The sequence below is a fragment of the Mustela lutreola genome, chromosome 18 (assembly GCF_030435805.1).
Source record: "Mustela lutreola isolate mMusLut2 chromosome 18, mMusLut2.pri, whole genome shotgun sequence".
Classification (NCBI taxonomy): Eukaryota; Metazoa; Chordata; class Mammalia; order Carnivora; family Mustelidae; genus Mustela; species Mustela lutreola.
Window position 1 is genome coordinate 32,886,324 of NC_081307.1, and position 16,159 is coordinate 32,902,482.

Sequence of the window (16,159 nt, forward strand, 5' to 3'; positions counted from 1 at the left end):
TTGACTCAGATAAGGATCCCAGAGTCCTGGGATCAAGCCGGAGTTGGGCTCCCTGCTCAGCGGGGAGCCTGTTTCTCCCCCTGTTCCTGTGTCCTCACTCACTGTCTCTCAAATAAATAAATAAATCTTTGAAAGCCAGATCTACTGTTTTCTAACTTAGCAACATTTGTGCCAAATATATTATAAAAATACTATTTTTATTCCAAGATATTTTTAATCCATAACTAACAAAAATATTTATGAACACACATTGAAAACTAGGAAGAAATATATTACCATTGTATTTTCAAAATCAGTTCTGTAGATAGTGTTTTTTCCCTCTTTAAACAATTTTGTCTTCAATGCCGTTCCTAGCCTAGAGCTCATAGACCATTTAGAGACAGATGATACCTGACCAGGACATTTAATAGATATATTTAATATCTCTCTGTATATATATGACTACATTAATAAAGATGTTTTCCTTCATCAAAATTCTAGCCTAAAACTTTTTAAAGCCATCCCAATGAACTAGAGGGAAAAAAATCTTCAGTCCTGCAGGGAAGTCAAGATAAAATTCTTCTTTGCCATCAATTATTACTATTGAAAGTTACTCCTAACTTTCTCTTTACAGTACTTGAAGGTTTTATTTTCCTCATCTAATAATTTTTGTTACTAAATTGCATCAGACGACCCTGAAAACATTCCTTTAGCATGTTGCCAAAAGAAATCACGCACAATCTCCATATAAATGCCCATTTTATGTCTAGATAAATGAAAAACACATATGGATGGATATAAGTTTTATCCCACAGAGGTCAAGTGGAAGATTTGTAAGGGACTTTGAGTCAGACTTTGAATCAAGAAGCTCCTTTATGCTATACACCCATTCTCAGGCATAAACAGAATTGAAAGAAGCTCTTCATGAAGCTTTTCATTGAAAATGAGCACAGTGACTGTGTGTACCATGGATTCATAATTTTGTACATCCTGATACCATAGCTAGAGTAAGGTATATATACTGTTTTCTATATCTTTTTGTGTTAAAGATATTTATTTGATATATATAAATATTTCAAATATGTTTGGTATTGCCTTTTTTTTTCAGTCCTTCATTTTTCTAACATACCTGAAGCAGATGTAACTCCGAAAGTGTCAGTCTCTGAGAACCTCAGATTGATAAATACACAAGGAAGAATCCTCAGTCCCATTTAAACTACTAAGAATTATGAGGTCAGTGAGAAATAAACACAATTTGGAAATGAAAGCAGCATAAAATCAATAATCCAATATGTTTATCATAGCTATTTCTTCCACTTTTTTTTCTAATAGAAAATTCTTCTGTTTCCAGCTGTGTTAAGTTTCAAAAACTGAGCAACTATTTCACTTCTTTCTTATCTATACACTTTACAACATGACTTGGCATTTCCTCCCACTGAGAGGTGGAATCTAGTACTCTTCCTTTTAAATCTGGTATATCCTGATTTTCTTTATCTAATGGAACTTCCCAGAAATAATGGTGTTGCAGTACTAAGCCTGGTTTGCTTCCACTCCGCATCTTTGGAATTCTGGCTCCCATGTGAGCTTCCTGGGCTAACCTGATATACATAAAATAAGAGACCGATAACAAGAATCACATTGTTTCAATTAATGCAACCAAGGCTCCAGAAATGTAAGCGAGAGGCCTTAAGATCTGTAAAGCCAACACACAGCTCATATGCATTTGACAACAGAAAAATGAGAAAATCCAGCCTCAACCAGAAAAACCGCCAAGCTGAACTCAGCCAGAAAATTCACAGAATCACAACCTAAATAAATCATTAGCTGTTAAATTTTGAAATGCTGTGTTATGGTATTATGTAGTACAATTAACTTATACCAAAACCCATATTGAAATGTGTTAACTCAAATGCAAGAATATTTTCAAATTAATTTTTAATTACTAAAGCTGATTCTCTTTTCATTTTACTTCAAGGAAAGTAGCTAAGATAGATACAATTAGAAGATCTGCATATTATCTTATTTTCCTTGTATTATTATTTTTAGCATTTTTATTTTTACATGATTATATTTACAAAAAATATTCTTATTGTATTCTTATTGTAAGCATGAATAGATTCCATTACTTTAGATAGAAACCGTTGACTATTTTATACAAATTAAGTGAACAAAATATTATTTCATATAAATATTTAAAAGTTTGTATTTATTTTGCATATTTATTATAAAATTCCATTAGTCATATAATTTATCTTTGCTTAGTTGCAAATGGGGTTTACAAGTAAATGGTATAAATTTAATAAAACTACATTAAAAATTCATCTGTTGCAAATTGAGGCATACAGTGTACAATTATTAAATAACTAACTTCTGAAATGCCGTATTGTTTGCTTTAAAAATGAAATACACTAAAATACAGTTAAAATGTAACTTTAGATATTAGGTATACTCCATTAATCTGCACTACTTTGGAAAACCTAAAATCTGACAAAATAAAATGTATACAACTGAATAAAATGGCTTTTGTTCTGAAAATTTGGATTTTCCCTCAGCACTTATTTCAGGTACATGAATGTTGGGTAGAACTGACATTATTTAAGTTACGTATGTCATATAAATTATTGTGCTTTTAATTTTTATTAAAAAATTCTCATTATAGTATATAATGTATACTATAATACTATATATTATAGTATGCTATAGTATGCTGTAGTATAGTATAGTGTATAAGTATTGGATTGCATACATACCTAAGTATATGTACATAAGTCTTTATGTGTAATTTTTAATGAGAATGCGGTATATGATTTTTACAACATATTCTCTTTAAAATTGCATAGAAACACTGAACTTCATATAGTTCCTATAAAAAGAATTTAATTTGGTGTTGTGTTCATAAATCATCTGGTGTCAAGTATGTAAAAGTGTAATAGATTCAAATAACATGAAGAGATATTTGCTTATACTTCAATTTATGCTAAAATTCCTGGTCATAGATACTCTTTGAGTGGAGAGAGTTCATCATATGTACCCTGTGTATTATTGTTTCCCTTTTGAGAAGGTTTCCTGATTTATAATCTGCATTTCAATTTGTGAAATATTTAATGCCACAAGATGGTGTTTGATTTAGCAAGAAAAGGGAAATTATAGCATAGAATGAAATTCATAGATCTCTGGGTTTCAGCCCATAATTAAAAACATTATGTCCATTTAAAAAATAAGCTGGAATCCACTTTGCTCTAAGGCATAATTTATATTTTATCTTATTTTGTGACTAACATAATGACTTTTAGGTTCTATGTGTAATTTTTTGAAGATTAATATTTTTATTGTATTACACAAATACAGATATAAGGATGGGTGATAAATAACAATGCAGCAACATCACAAAGACTTGTTTTAATCTGAATATAGCCAGAACATTTGTATCAGTGAATATCAATGATAAAAGTTTTTGATTTATTCTTGAGAACAATGCTATATTTTCCATTTTGGTTTCATGGTATATATTTATGCATTATATTGAAATGAGAAGGTATATTTAAAATATTTGTGATCAATAGCATTTTCTTTAATATGAGCTAAATAAAATGCTGACGTTTATTTTTTTAGTTGAGATATCAATGACATATAACATTATATTAATTTTTGGTATACAATATAATGTTTTATATATGTATATCCTGCAAAATGATTACCACAATAAATTTAATTAACATCCATCATCACACATAATTATATTTTTTGTGATAAAATCTTCTAGGATCTGCTTTCTTAGCAACTGTTAAATATAGCACTGTTAATAGCTACCATATTATACACTATATTCCTAGAACTTATTCATCTTATAAACAGATGTTTGTACATTTTTGCAGTCTTTCCACATCCCATCCACAACTTACTTGCCCAACACCTACCTCTGGCAACCACCAGTCTACTCTGTTATCTATTTCCTTTTTGTTTGGGTTTGGTTTAGAATTCATATATAAGTGAGATCATACAGTATTTGTCTATATGTGCCTGACTTATTTCACTTAGTGAAATATCCTCAAGTTCTATCCATGTTGTTGCAAATGGCAAGATTTCTTTCTTTTTTCTGGCTGAATAATATATCTCACAACTTCTTTGTCCATTCATATTTGAAAATCCTATATCCTCTTGAAAGATTGACCCCATTTTCATGATTATCGCCTTTGTCTTAAGATGCTGAACATATTGTGGGATTATAGTATTTAAACAAAATTACTTAATTTGGTATAATTAATATGAAAGGATTACACACTACAATTAGAAAGAACATTATATGATATATCAAAAACATATTCTAAATCTCAGAATGTATAATTACAAATAAGTTTTACTTTTGATTTTGTTTTTTTCTACATCCTTTTCCATTTTCTTCTTTTTTCATTTTTTTTTTTCTCACCATAGAACATAGCCTCCCCAGTGACCATCACCCAACCACCCCATCAGTTTGCTTCTTGAGATAAAGAGTCTCCTATGGTTTGTCTCCCTCTCTGGTTTCATTTGTTTTTCATTGTCATTTGTTTCATTTTCCTCTCCCTTCCCCTATGATTCTCTGTCTTGTTTCTCAAATTCCTCACATCAGTGAGATCACGTGATAATTATCCTTTTCTGATTGACTTATTTTGCTTAGCATAAAACCCTCTAGTTCCATCCATGTCACTGCAAATGGCAAGATTTCATTTTTGATGGCTGCTTAGTATTCCATTGTGTATATATATTTATAAATATATATATAATATATATGCTGTATATATATTATATATAGGTATAATTATGTTATAATTATGTATAATTATATTTATATATAATATATGTTGTATTATATAATTTTAATATATATATCCTCTTCTTTATCCATTTATCTGTTGATGGACATCTAGGTTCTTTCCATAGTTTAGCTATTGTGGACATTGCTGCTATAAACATTCAGATGCACATGCCCCTTTGGATCACTACATTTGTATCTTTAGTGTAAATACCCAGCAGTGCAATTGCTAGGTTATAGAGTAGCTCTATATATTTCAAAATTTTGAGGAACCTCCATGCTGTTTGCCAGAGTGACTGCACCAGCTTGCATTCTCACCAACTGTGTAGGAGGGTTCCCCTTTCCCCTCATTCTCACCAACACCTGTTGTTTCCTGACTTGTTAATTTTAGCCATTCTGACTGGTGTGAAGTGGTAGCTCATTGTGGTTTTGATTTGTATTTCCCTGATGCCGAGTGAAGTTGAACACTTTTTTCATGTGTCTGTTGGACATCTGGATGTCTTCTTTGTAGAAATATCTGTTCATGTCTTCTGGCCATTTCTTGATTGGATTATTTGTTGAGTTTGAGTTTGATAAGCTCTTTATAGATTTTGGATACTAGCCCTTTATCTGATATGTCATTTGCAAACATCTCCCATTCTCTCAGTTGTCTTTTGGTTTTGTTGACTGTTTCCTTTGCTGTACAAAAGCTTTTGATCTTGATAAAGTCCCAATAGTTCATTTTTGCCCTTGTTACCTTTGCCAGGTCTCTGTGGATATGTCTGCTGCCAATATAGTATTCCTACTATTGTTGGTTACAGACCTCTGGTCTTGAGCTGCTTTCAGGATTTTCTCATTGTCACCAAGACTTGTAAGTTTTATTATTAGATGATGGGGCAAGACTTATTTTTATTGATATTTGAGGAAGGTTCTCTGTGCCTACTGGATTTTGATGTTTATTTCCTTCCCCAAACTAGGGAAATTCTTTGCTATAATTTGCTCCAATATACCTTCTTCCCCTCTCTCTCTTTCTTCTTTTTCTGGGATCCCAATTATTCTAATATTCTTTTGTCTTATGGTATCATTTATCTCTTGAATTCTCCCCTAGTGGTCCAGTAGTTGTTTATTTCTCCTTTTCTCAGCATCTTCATTCTCCATCATTTGGTCTTCTACATCACTAATTCTCTCTTCTGCCTCATTTATCCTAGCAGTAAGAGCCTCCATTTTTTTATTATACCTCAGTAATAACTTTTTTTATTTCAACTTGGTTAGGTTTAATTTTTTGTTTTTCTCCAGAAAGGAATTTTATTTCTCCATAAAGGGTTTCTCTAATATCTTCTATGCTCTTTTCAAGCCAACCTAGCATCTTTATAATTGTCATTCTGAATGCTAGTTCTGATGTCTTACTAATGTCTGTATTGATTAGGTCCCCAGCAGTCAGCCTCTTGTTCTTTTTGTGGATGTGTTTTTTTTTCTGCCATGTCATTTTGTCCAGAGAAGAATAGATGAATGACAAAACAAAATGCTAAAAGGGTATAAATGACCCCAGAAAAATGCACACTAACCAAATCAGAAGAGACTGGGGCGGGGGGGGGGGGGAGGGTATAATTAAATAAATAAAGATAAAAATAAAATAAAAAAATATGATAGGCTGGTGAATAGAATAGAGCCACACATTTGATTTTTGGTGTATTCTGGTCTGTAAGAAGAAACTGCCTCCCAAAATTTTAAAGAAAGAAACACACACACACACACACACACACATTAAAATAAAGGTAAACATGTTGAAGGGATATAATATGACTGTAAAGATGAAAATTAAAAAAAGATTTGAAAAAAGGATAAGATAAGTTGGTTGAAAACAGAAAAAAAAAAAAGAATATGATCAGGCTGGAGACTAGAACAAAGCCATATGCTAGATATAGGGTATATTTTGTTCTGTTAGAAGAAACTATATCCCAAATGTTAAAGAAAGAAAAACTTATATGTACATAAAACATAAGGTTAACTATAATTAAGGGATAGAATATGATTATAAACATGAAAATTGAAGATTTTTAAAAGACACTGATAAGATAAAATAGTTAAAATAGGTTAAAATAGGAAACATTCCAAAAAATAGAGAAAGAAAAACAAAATTAAAAAAAATTAACTTTGAAAGATTGAAGAACCATGGGGACAAACCATGAATTCCATGTGTTGTTATCCCCTAGCTTTGAAGTTCCGCAGTTCTCACTGATTCATGTACTTGGTCTTGGCGGGATGCTCTTGCTAATCTTCCGGGGTAGAGGCCGGTTGCCGGGATTCTCAAGTGTCTTTGCCGGAGGCTGAACTGCCCCGCCCTTGCCTGGGGCGGGGCTACGTCATCCACTCAGTTTTGCTCTCGGAGCTTTTGTTCCCTGCACGCTTTCCGTAGAGCTTCCGGGGACGGGAACCAAGATGGCGGCCGCCCAGTCTCCAGCCGGAGGAGCCGGAGAGCTCGGTCTGCTCCCGGATCTGCTCTCCGAGCCGTCAGTCCCTCCCGTCTCTCCGGTCTCCGGCCGCCCTCCGGGCTCACCCGGCCTGTGACCCAGCGTCTCTGTCTCTGGCGCTCGCCCCATTTGGAATCTCCGAACCCAGCAGATTCCTGCCGTGCTGCCGCGCTGCTCTTCTCAGAGGAGGAGGAGGGTCTCTCCGGATCTGCCCCTTGTGGGATCCGTGCCTGAAGAGCAGACCCCGACTGTGCTTCGGCTCAGGTTCAAGGTAAGGCCGAGCTGAGAGCTCACTCCTTGTTTCCGTCCCTGCCGCGGGCTTCCCGGCTCCCACCCCTGGCAGCTCTGCCACATCAGACACCCCCGATCTTTCTGTGACCCCGCAGGACCTGGGACCACGCTGTCCCCACAAGGGACACCCCCATTTAGCTTCTGGAGCTATGTCCTTCCATGGAGCAGACTTCTAGAAGTTCGGATTTTGCGCTCACTGTTCTCTTGCTTCCCAGGAGCGGCCCCTCCCCCGCTCTGCAGTCTGTCTTGTCGCATGTCATCACCTGAATTCACTTCTCTGCACGTCCTGCCGTCCAGACAGTGGTCACTTTTCTGTTCTTAGAATCGCTGCTCTTCTCTTCAATCTCCTGTTGAGTTTGTAGATGTTCAGAATAGTTTGAGATTGAGCCGAACTCCTGGGATCTGATCAAATTTAGGTCTCCTACTGCTCTGCTGTCCTACTCTGGCATCTATACTAGTAACTAGCTTTTAATGTCAACTGTATTCCAGGCACATGTTTGTTGATTCACAACCTCAGGAGTTCCTGGATAAAACTGGATATTCACCTCCAAGCACAGAGGGCAGGGAGACACTGAAGAAAGAAGCTGACCACTCCAGATGGGTAGGTGACAGTTTTAATAAGCAAAGAAATTTAGTTATGATGCTTGCCTTGGGTGCTCACAAGATGAGTAGATTTCAGCATCCACTCAATAGAAACGTAACAGTTTATACACAGACTTTACTGGGGTTCAGTCCTGTATCTGGCCCAACGGTGTCACCAACCCATTACTTTGTTCAGGCTATTTCCTTAAAATGCCTGTGAGTGTGGAAGTAGTAGGTGGAAGATCTATATATTCCAGGGACAGAGGAGGGGGTAAAGAGCCTTGAGTTGCCTGGGCTGAGCTCATGAGTCAACACACACACGCACAATCACACACACGCTCAAAAACAGAAACAGAGGGAGAGAAAGGTTAAATCTATATAAAATTTAAATTATAAAATTTATTCACAATGAAAGGGTAGAACATTATACCATTGTGCATTTTTCTTTATAACATTCTAACCAAGGATTAGGTGTACATTGATACCTAAAGGTCCCACAATAATCATCTAGTTAAACCACGTCATTTCACAAAATAAATTAATTTACTGGAATAATAGAATCACTATCTAAGATTCTCTGTTGAGACTCTGGATATAGATATAAATGCTAGTTTTAGGGGGAAGATCTGTGAATTAATTATTTTATTTATAAATTCTCAATTAACTGCATGAACATTTTCACTTTTAAGTTTTAATGGTATGTTGGGGCACTGGGGTGGCTCAGTTGTGAAGTTTTAATGTTACGTTTAAGCCATATGTTTTGCTGGTTTTTTATCTGTAGATAGAAATATGATTAATATGTGTATAATCTAATGGTTAAAACAAGGCAAGGGCTCAATGAAACTAAAAGTCACTTGTCTGTGTTGATCATCCACAAAGGCATCCTGAAAAGTTAAACATTTCAAAGGGCGCTGCAGGTGAGGGAAACAATGTTGAGGGTAAAAATGAAGATGCAAAGCCAATGGATATGATGTTTTATGCTGTTAGTACAATGTTAAAAAAAGTAAGGCACTAACATGTAAACTGTTTTAAGTAGAAACTTGTTTAACAATAGAGCCACCCAGGTGTCCTGTTTGTTTGTTTTTTTTTTTTTTTCAAGATTTTATGTATTTATCTGTAATTAGACACACTTGTAATGATAGTTGAATAAGCACCCAATTAAGTCAAAGACATTGAATAGCATCTTTGCTATTTTTTACATGATTGATGAAATATATTGGTGGTGTTAATATTTTTAAAAAGAGTACAGGAGAATGAATATAAATGATTTGGGAGTCTGAAAGGTTTCTCAACATGTTTAACATTTGAGAGACATAGATATTAGCTGACTCTATAAGCCAAGATATGTAGCTCTCTGGTCGCTGAGATGGTCTGTGTCATACTGGGTCAGTTTATTCATGCATAGCATCAACTGATTTGTGTCAATTGACAAAGATACTAAGGGGAATACACAAAACAACCAGGTTGCTGCTTTTAAAAAGAATGCATTTTAATGGGAGGTACAAATAATTTAAAATAAAAACAAAAACATAGCAATTGTAAGAAAAAAAAATGTGTACCAACTGTGAAACCTAACTTAATGGTACAAATTATGAGGATGATGAATAATGTGATTGAAAGTGATACCAGGGTAGTGCTATTTTAGATATGATTACTTCTCCAAAATATGACTTTTTGCATAGAGACCTGAGTGATGGGATGGAGTGAACCACAAGAATCTTTAAATAAAAGGCACTGCAGCCAAAAACTTTATCCAATGTAGATGTCTCTGGTGGGAAAGCTCTACGAAGTGGATGGAGCAGATCTGTCCACAACCAAAGGAAAGGAGTAGGTCAGAGTAAGGGCACTGGACCCTGTGGAATCTTAAAGCCAAGAAATGGATTATTTTATCCCAAAAAAGGTTGGAAAACACAAAGAGAGCTAACATTATAACACAGTTATATGAATATATTACAAGTGTCAATCTAGCTGGTGTCTACAGAATGGAATAGTGGGGTGTAAACCTGGAAACAATTTTGACAGTTGCAAGGCTATTGAAGTGAGTTGATATGACAGACGAGATGTTGGAGACTATAGTGCGAGCAGTGGAGGTATTGAGAAGCAGGTGTTCCTGGGTATAATTTAAGACAGAGCACAAGGGTGTGCTGAGAGATTTGGCTGTGGAGTATGAGAAAGTGAATGTCAAAAAAAAAAAAAAAAAAAAAAAAACAAAACAAAAGAAGAAAGAAAGGAAAAAAATGACTTTGGCTAGAAACTGGAAAAATTAAGTTACTTTTCATGAAGATGTTCAGTACTACAAAAGTGGCAATTTGAAAGGTGAATATCAAACTTTATACATGTGAATTTAGAAGGGCCTGTTAGAAATACTGGAAATGCTATAATGCTATCAAGCAGGGAGTTAGTTGGGTATTTGAATTTTCAGTCCAAATATGTAGTCAGGATAAGGGGTAAAAATTTGGGAGTCATAATAATACATATATTTACTAGCTTTACTAGATGCAATGGACATACAATAAAGAGCACATATTTGAAGTGTTCGATTTCATATTTTTCTATATATAGACCCACCAATCCATTGTTGTAATTAAGATAATGAGCATATACATTACCCCTTAAAGGTTTCTCATGGCACATTGTAATTCTTCCCTTTCACTAAAAACATTCAGTACAAAGGGAAGAAACTCCCTTTTCTCCCCCCAAAAGAATTATTTGGACCAATGTCAATAGTGCTGCGGTTAAGAAATTCTGGTCTATATTCAAGAGATATTATAGGACTTTAAATACAGAATAAGAACCTTACCACAGTGTGCTTCTGTTTTCTCCTTCCAGCCTTCGCTCAGTGTTGTTATATGTTTACTTCACCTGTATTACAAGCACTGCCTTGCAGATGTTACTATTTTTGTCTTAAATATCCAGCTACTTTTTAAAGATCTATTATGGAGGGCACAGATTACTTGGAGACCTGGGTTTATATGCAGACAATGAATATATCAAAAACTAATGATGTACCATTTGGTGAATAACATAACACAATAAAAGAAGAAAATAAATTTAAAAATCTGTAAATAATAATAAGAAAGTATCTTTAGGGATGCCTGGGTGGCTCAGTTGGTTAAGTGTCTGCCTTTAGCTCAGGTCATGGTCCCAGAGTCCTGGGATTAAGTCCCACATCGGGCTCCTTGCCTGGCTGGGAGCTTGCTTCTCCCTCTGTCTATGACTCCCCTGCTTGCTCTCTTTCTCTCTCTTTCTCACTTTCTTGCTCTCGCTGACAAATAAATAAATAAAAAATAAATGAATCTTTAAAAAAAAGAAAATATCTCAAAGTTTTTAGTCATCCTAGGAATTTTGTGTATAGACATTCCCAGCTGCATTTAAGGATTTCTCTTTATGATGTGCCACGGTGTTGTGTGTCTTTTTCTTTTCTGATTATCGTTCTTTCTTATAGGTATTTTTTGTTTTGTTTTTGTTTTTCTTTTACTTTTTTTTTTTTTTTTAAGATTTCTTTATTTATTTGCCAGAGGGAGAGAGAGAGTGCATACATAAGTAGGGTCAACAGGAGGCAGAGGGAGAAGCGGGCTCCTCGTCAAGCGAGTAACCCAATGCTAGACTCCATTCCAAGACCCTGGAATTATGATCTGAGCTGGGGGCAGACACTTAACTGACCAGGCCACCCAGGTGTCCCTCTTTTTGCCTACTCTTGGTTCATATTTTAAACCACATTTGGTAAGAGTTTGGCCATTATACTGAAATAATACTTTTTCTCTTACATCATTTACTCTGGATCTCAATTCATGTATGGTACACCACCTGATATCATCCTAAAAATCACTGTAATTCTGCTTTTAAAAAATCTTTATTTGTCTGAATTAAATTTTTAATAGTTTCTATTGCTGTCTGCAAGTTCGCTGATTTATTCTGTCTTACCTATTATAGCTATCAATCTCCCTTGGTAAGATTTTAATTTCAGATGTTAATTTTGTCTCTAAAATTCTCATTTAGTTCTTTATTTGAATATAATTCTCTTTACATTGTGAGGAACATGTCAAACATTAAAATGTGTTGAAAATATCTATAATAGCTTTCAAAGGTTCCTTGTGTGGTAATTCATTATTTCTGTCATTTATGATTGTGTTAGTATTGGCCAGTTTTTTAGCTTTGTAAAGATGGTCTAGATTGGTCATTACTCCACAGTGTACTTATTTTACAGCTAGATCAAAACTTTGGGTGTTTTACTGAATGCTCTAGTTTTGTGACAGGTCTTGTCAACATCAGTAAGTCACATCAGGGGTACATCTCCCTCAAAAGTGAGACAAGAGTTGCTGCTCCTTGAGTTGGTCTTCTTTAAGAAACTTGTCCTTCAGGGCACCTGGGTTCCTCAGGTGGTTGAAAGTCAGACTTTTGATTTCAGCTCAGGTCATAATCTCAGGATTATGTGACTGGATGAAGCCCTGTGTCTTGCTTCCTGCTCAGTGGGGAGTCGGTTTATCCCTCTCCCTCTGTCCCTCCTCCTGATCAAGCTCTCTTTCTCTCTCTAAAATAAATAATTCTGTAAAATTATATAAAAAAAAGGAACTATGTCTTTCAACAGATGAATGGATAAACATACCATATTATAAAATAATATTCACTAATAAATGATCTATGGAGTCACATAACAACGAATATGAATCTTAGATGGATTTTGCTAAGTGAAACAAGCAAAATTCAAAAGGCTATGTGTTGTAAGATTCAATTACTATGAAATTCTACAAACTGCAAAATTTACAGATAGAACATGGAACACATTGCTTGTGGTTGAAGTAACATGGAAGGGCTGACTATAAAGGTGGTTCTGGGGATATTTTAAAGTAAAGAAACTGTTCTCTGTGGTATTGGTATAGCAGGTACATTACATGATGAGTTTTTAACATCGGCAGAACTGAGTAGGGAAAAGTGAAATTTAATGCTTGTAAATTTTTTAAAAATTCATCCAGAAAGTCAGAGGATCCCATGATGAAGTATAGACTGTGACAAGTGAATCTAATACCTTTAAAAATTTAAGATTAACCTCAGTGAACTGGTGGGAGAAAAAAAGCAAGCTGACATAAATAACTTTACAAAATAATATTTTAACTATAAACTCTTAAGAATAAAGGCCTTAGAATAAACAAAAATAATAAGAAGAATAGTACTTAAACACTATATTATTGTTTGTAATTTTGTTTTTCAAAATAATCTGGATTAACATATTGAGATCAATTTACATATATTGTTAGACTGAAAGACAAGTAAACACGTGGAAGAAAATAGGGATTAGGGTTTTCAGTGTCAAAGAAATCGCAAACAGCCTGACTAAAGACAAAAATGAACTTTGTGGTTTGGATTAGAGTTGGCAACATCAATGCGGATTCATGTTTATATTTACAGACATGCATATGCAGAGAAACAGAAAGACAGAGGAAGACATATACACAAATAAACATGCACACATATGTGTGTGTGTGCCTGTCACTGTGAGTGTGTGAGTAAAGCTGATAGTCCTTAGATACACTGAGACCCTAGCAGTAATGAGATATACAAAAATAAAGCCCAGATTTGGGTTTCTAGATACCATTCTCTATTAAAAGGCACCAGGGCTTCTTTCAGAAATGGGTGATACTAGAGCTTGGAGAGGGAAAATACAAGATGAGCCTGGTACATCATGCATTGCTATAAAGTAAGGAAGTGTTGAAAACCAAACTAATGGAGATACATCAAAGTGATACAAGAGTCAGCCTAAGAGAATTCACAATGGCCAAAATTGGACTAATTTGAGCAATGCAATAGAAAATGCAGTATTGGATTGAAACCTAAATTGTGAAATTAATATCAATCGGTCATTATTTAGTATGAAAATAAATGGGAGAGATAGGAAAGCTTCTTTATTCAGTAATTCCAAATGGTATATTGATATGTATTTCTTTCCCTTCCAAAAGATTTGCCTCTTCTCAAAGATCGGTTGGCATGAGTCATTTTTTTTTTTCTGAAGAATGCAATATGAAAATGGGAAAATAGTAACATACAATGGAGAAATCTTATAACCAAGTGATCAGGGTTAATTCCCTCAACAATAATAAGCCATTTTGATATCAAACATTTTGATACTGGACATATTGTGGTGGTAAGGGCACCTCTGTGACATTCTTCCTCAAAATTCATAACCCAGTGCATTGGTGGGAAAAAAAAAAGAGAGAGAGAGAGAGAGAGACATGTCCAAATTGAGAGACTTTCTATAACTCTTCAAAACTGTCAAAATCATGGGGAAAAAAAAAAAAAAAAAGGCCGAACAACTGTCACTGAACAGTAGAGAAAGGACACATGACAACTAGATGTAATGTGACATCTCTGCCTGGATTCTGGTGTAGACAAGACATTAATAGAAAAACTAGTGAAATTCATACAAAACCTCAAGTTTAGTTAAGAGTAAAGCAACAGCACTAATTTTTAGTTTTGACAAATGTGCTATATATAAGGTGTTATACTAGGAGAAAATGAGTGATACATCCGTTGAAACTCTTGGTGTTATCTTTAAATCTCTTTTTATAAAGCCAAAATTACCCCCAAATTTTATATGTATAGATATAGATATATATCACGTATGAAAAAACATGAAAGAAAACTTTAGAGACTTCATAATCATAGGCCGTAAATGATTCAAAACTTGCAAAACAAAAATTTTCATGGCTGCGTCAGAAGAACGTCATCTGACCAACATGTTGGTAGACACAGTGGGAGAAAAATGACATAGATGCTATAAGAAGGAAGTTAGGACAATTCAGGGTGGATCCAAGACAATTTATGAATTACTACCCTAGCAGCTATATTTTATGTGAATTAATATTTTTTTACTCTCTTCCTTCCCCCATATACTTTATTTGAAGCTTGTTTTTATTTTGAAAGTGAGACTATAACATAATTAAAATCGTGCTTAATAATACAATGTCTGATGCAAATTCATGGTTTCTCTGCACTGGGGATAAAAATTTTTCATTCAGACAAATGATGAATGGAAAAGAGGCCAACTGTGCTCAATGGATGTATACTTTCACACCTACACTCAGCCCTGGGACTTTGATGGTGGACCTGTGTTGACCAGACTCCTTTATCACTTCTGTTTGACTTCAGCTAGGGAATAAGAAGGCAAAAGGAAAGTAAAATGGTAATTGGTAATGACTACGGAAGGCTCCTGTTGGGCAGTTTTCTCCTATAGGTCAGTTTTCTAAAGCTTCAAGCAATTACTCGCTGCTCTAGGTTGAATTGTATCTCTCCCCAGTTCATATGCCAAAGTTCTAAATCCCGGTACCTTGAACTGTGACTCTATTGGGAGCAAAACTCTTTAAACAGATGATTAAGATTAAATGAGCTCCTTGGGTTGGGCCCTAATCCAAAATGACTGGTGTCCTTACAAAAAGAGCAGATTAAGACACAGACATTCACAGAGGAAAGACCATGTGAAGACACAAGTAAAAGGCAACCATCTATAAGCCAAAGAAAGAAGCCTCAAAATGAAACTACCTCTGCCAATACCTGGATTTTGGTCTTTTATCCTCCAGAATTATGAGAAAATAATCATCTGTTGTATAAGCCACCAGTCTGTTGTAATTTGTTGTGCAGCCCCAGAGAACAAATGCACTTGCAAATCTTTATCTTTTAGACATGACTTCTTACCACTGTTGCTACCTCTGAGATCTTTACCGTCCTTGTGGGTTTCCCTTATCCCTAAAAAGTTGTATAAGTTGTTTTTAATCACTGAGTGTTTTAGTATATTTTATTTTTTTAAAGATTTTATTTATTTATTTGACAGAGAGAGAGATCACAAGTAGAGAGGCAGGCAGAGAGGAGGAAGCAGGCTCCCTGCCGAGCAGGACCCCAGGATCATGACCTGAGCCGAAGGCAGAGGCTTTAACCCACTGAGCCACCCAGGCGCCCCTTTCAGTGTATTTTAAATAATTGAAATGCACCTCTTCAAATGATGAAACTACCAAAAGAGTAAGACAACATTTCTTTGCCAAGTGTGTCAACTTGATTTTGAAACTTACTTGGAATC

The 16,159-nt window shown here is 35.0% G+C and overlaps 1 long non-coding RNA gene across 3 annotated transcripts in view; it reads left to right on the forward strand.

The window, feature by feature from the left end:
- The first annotated feature begins 6,198 nt into the window (after positions 1–6,198).
- LOC131820559 (uncharacterized) overlaps positions 6,199–16,159 on the forward strand; it is a 97,672-nt gene continuing 87,711 nt past the window's right edge. For all 3 annotated transcript variants that reach the window (XR_009349696.1, XR_009349694.1, XR_009349695.1), the window contains exons 1-2: positions 6,199–7,492; positions 8,002–8,113. This is a non-coding gene — a long non-coding RNA (uncharacterized LOC131820559). The remainder of the gene's footprint in view (positions 7,493–8,001; positions 8,114–16,159) is intronic.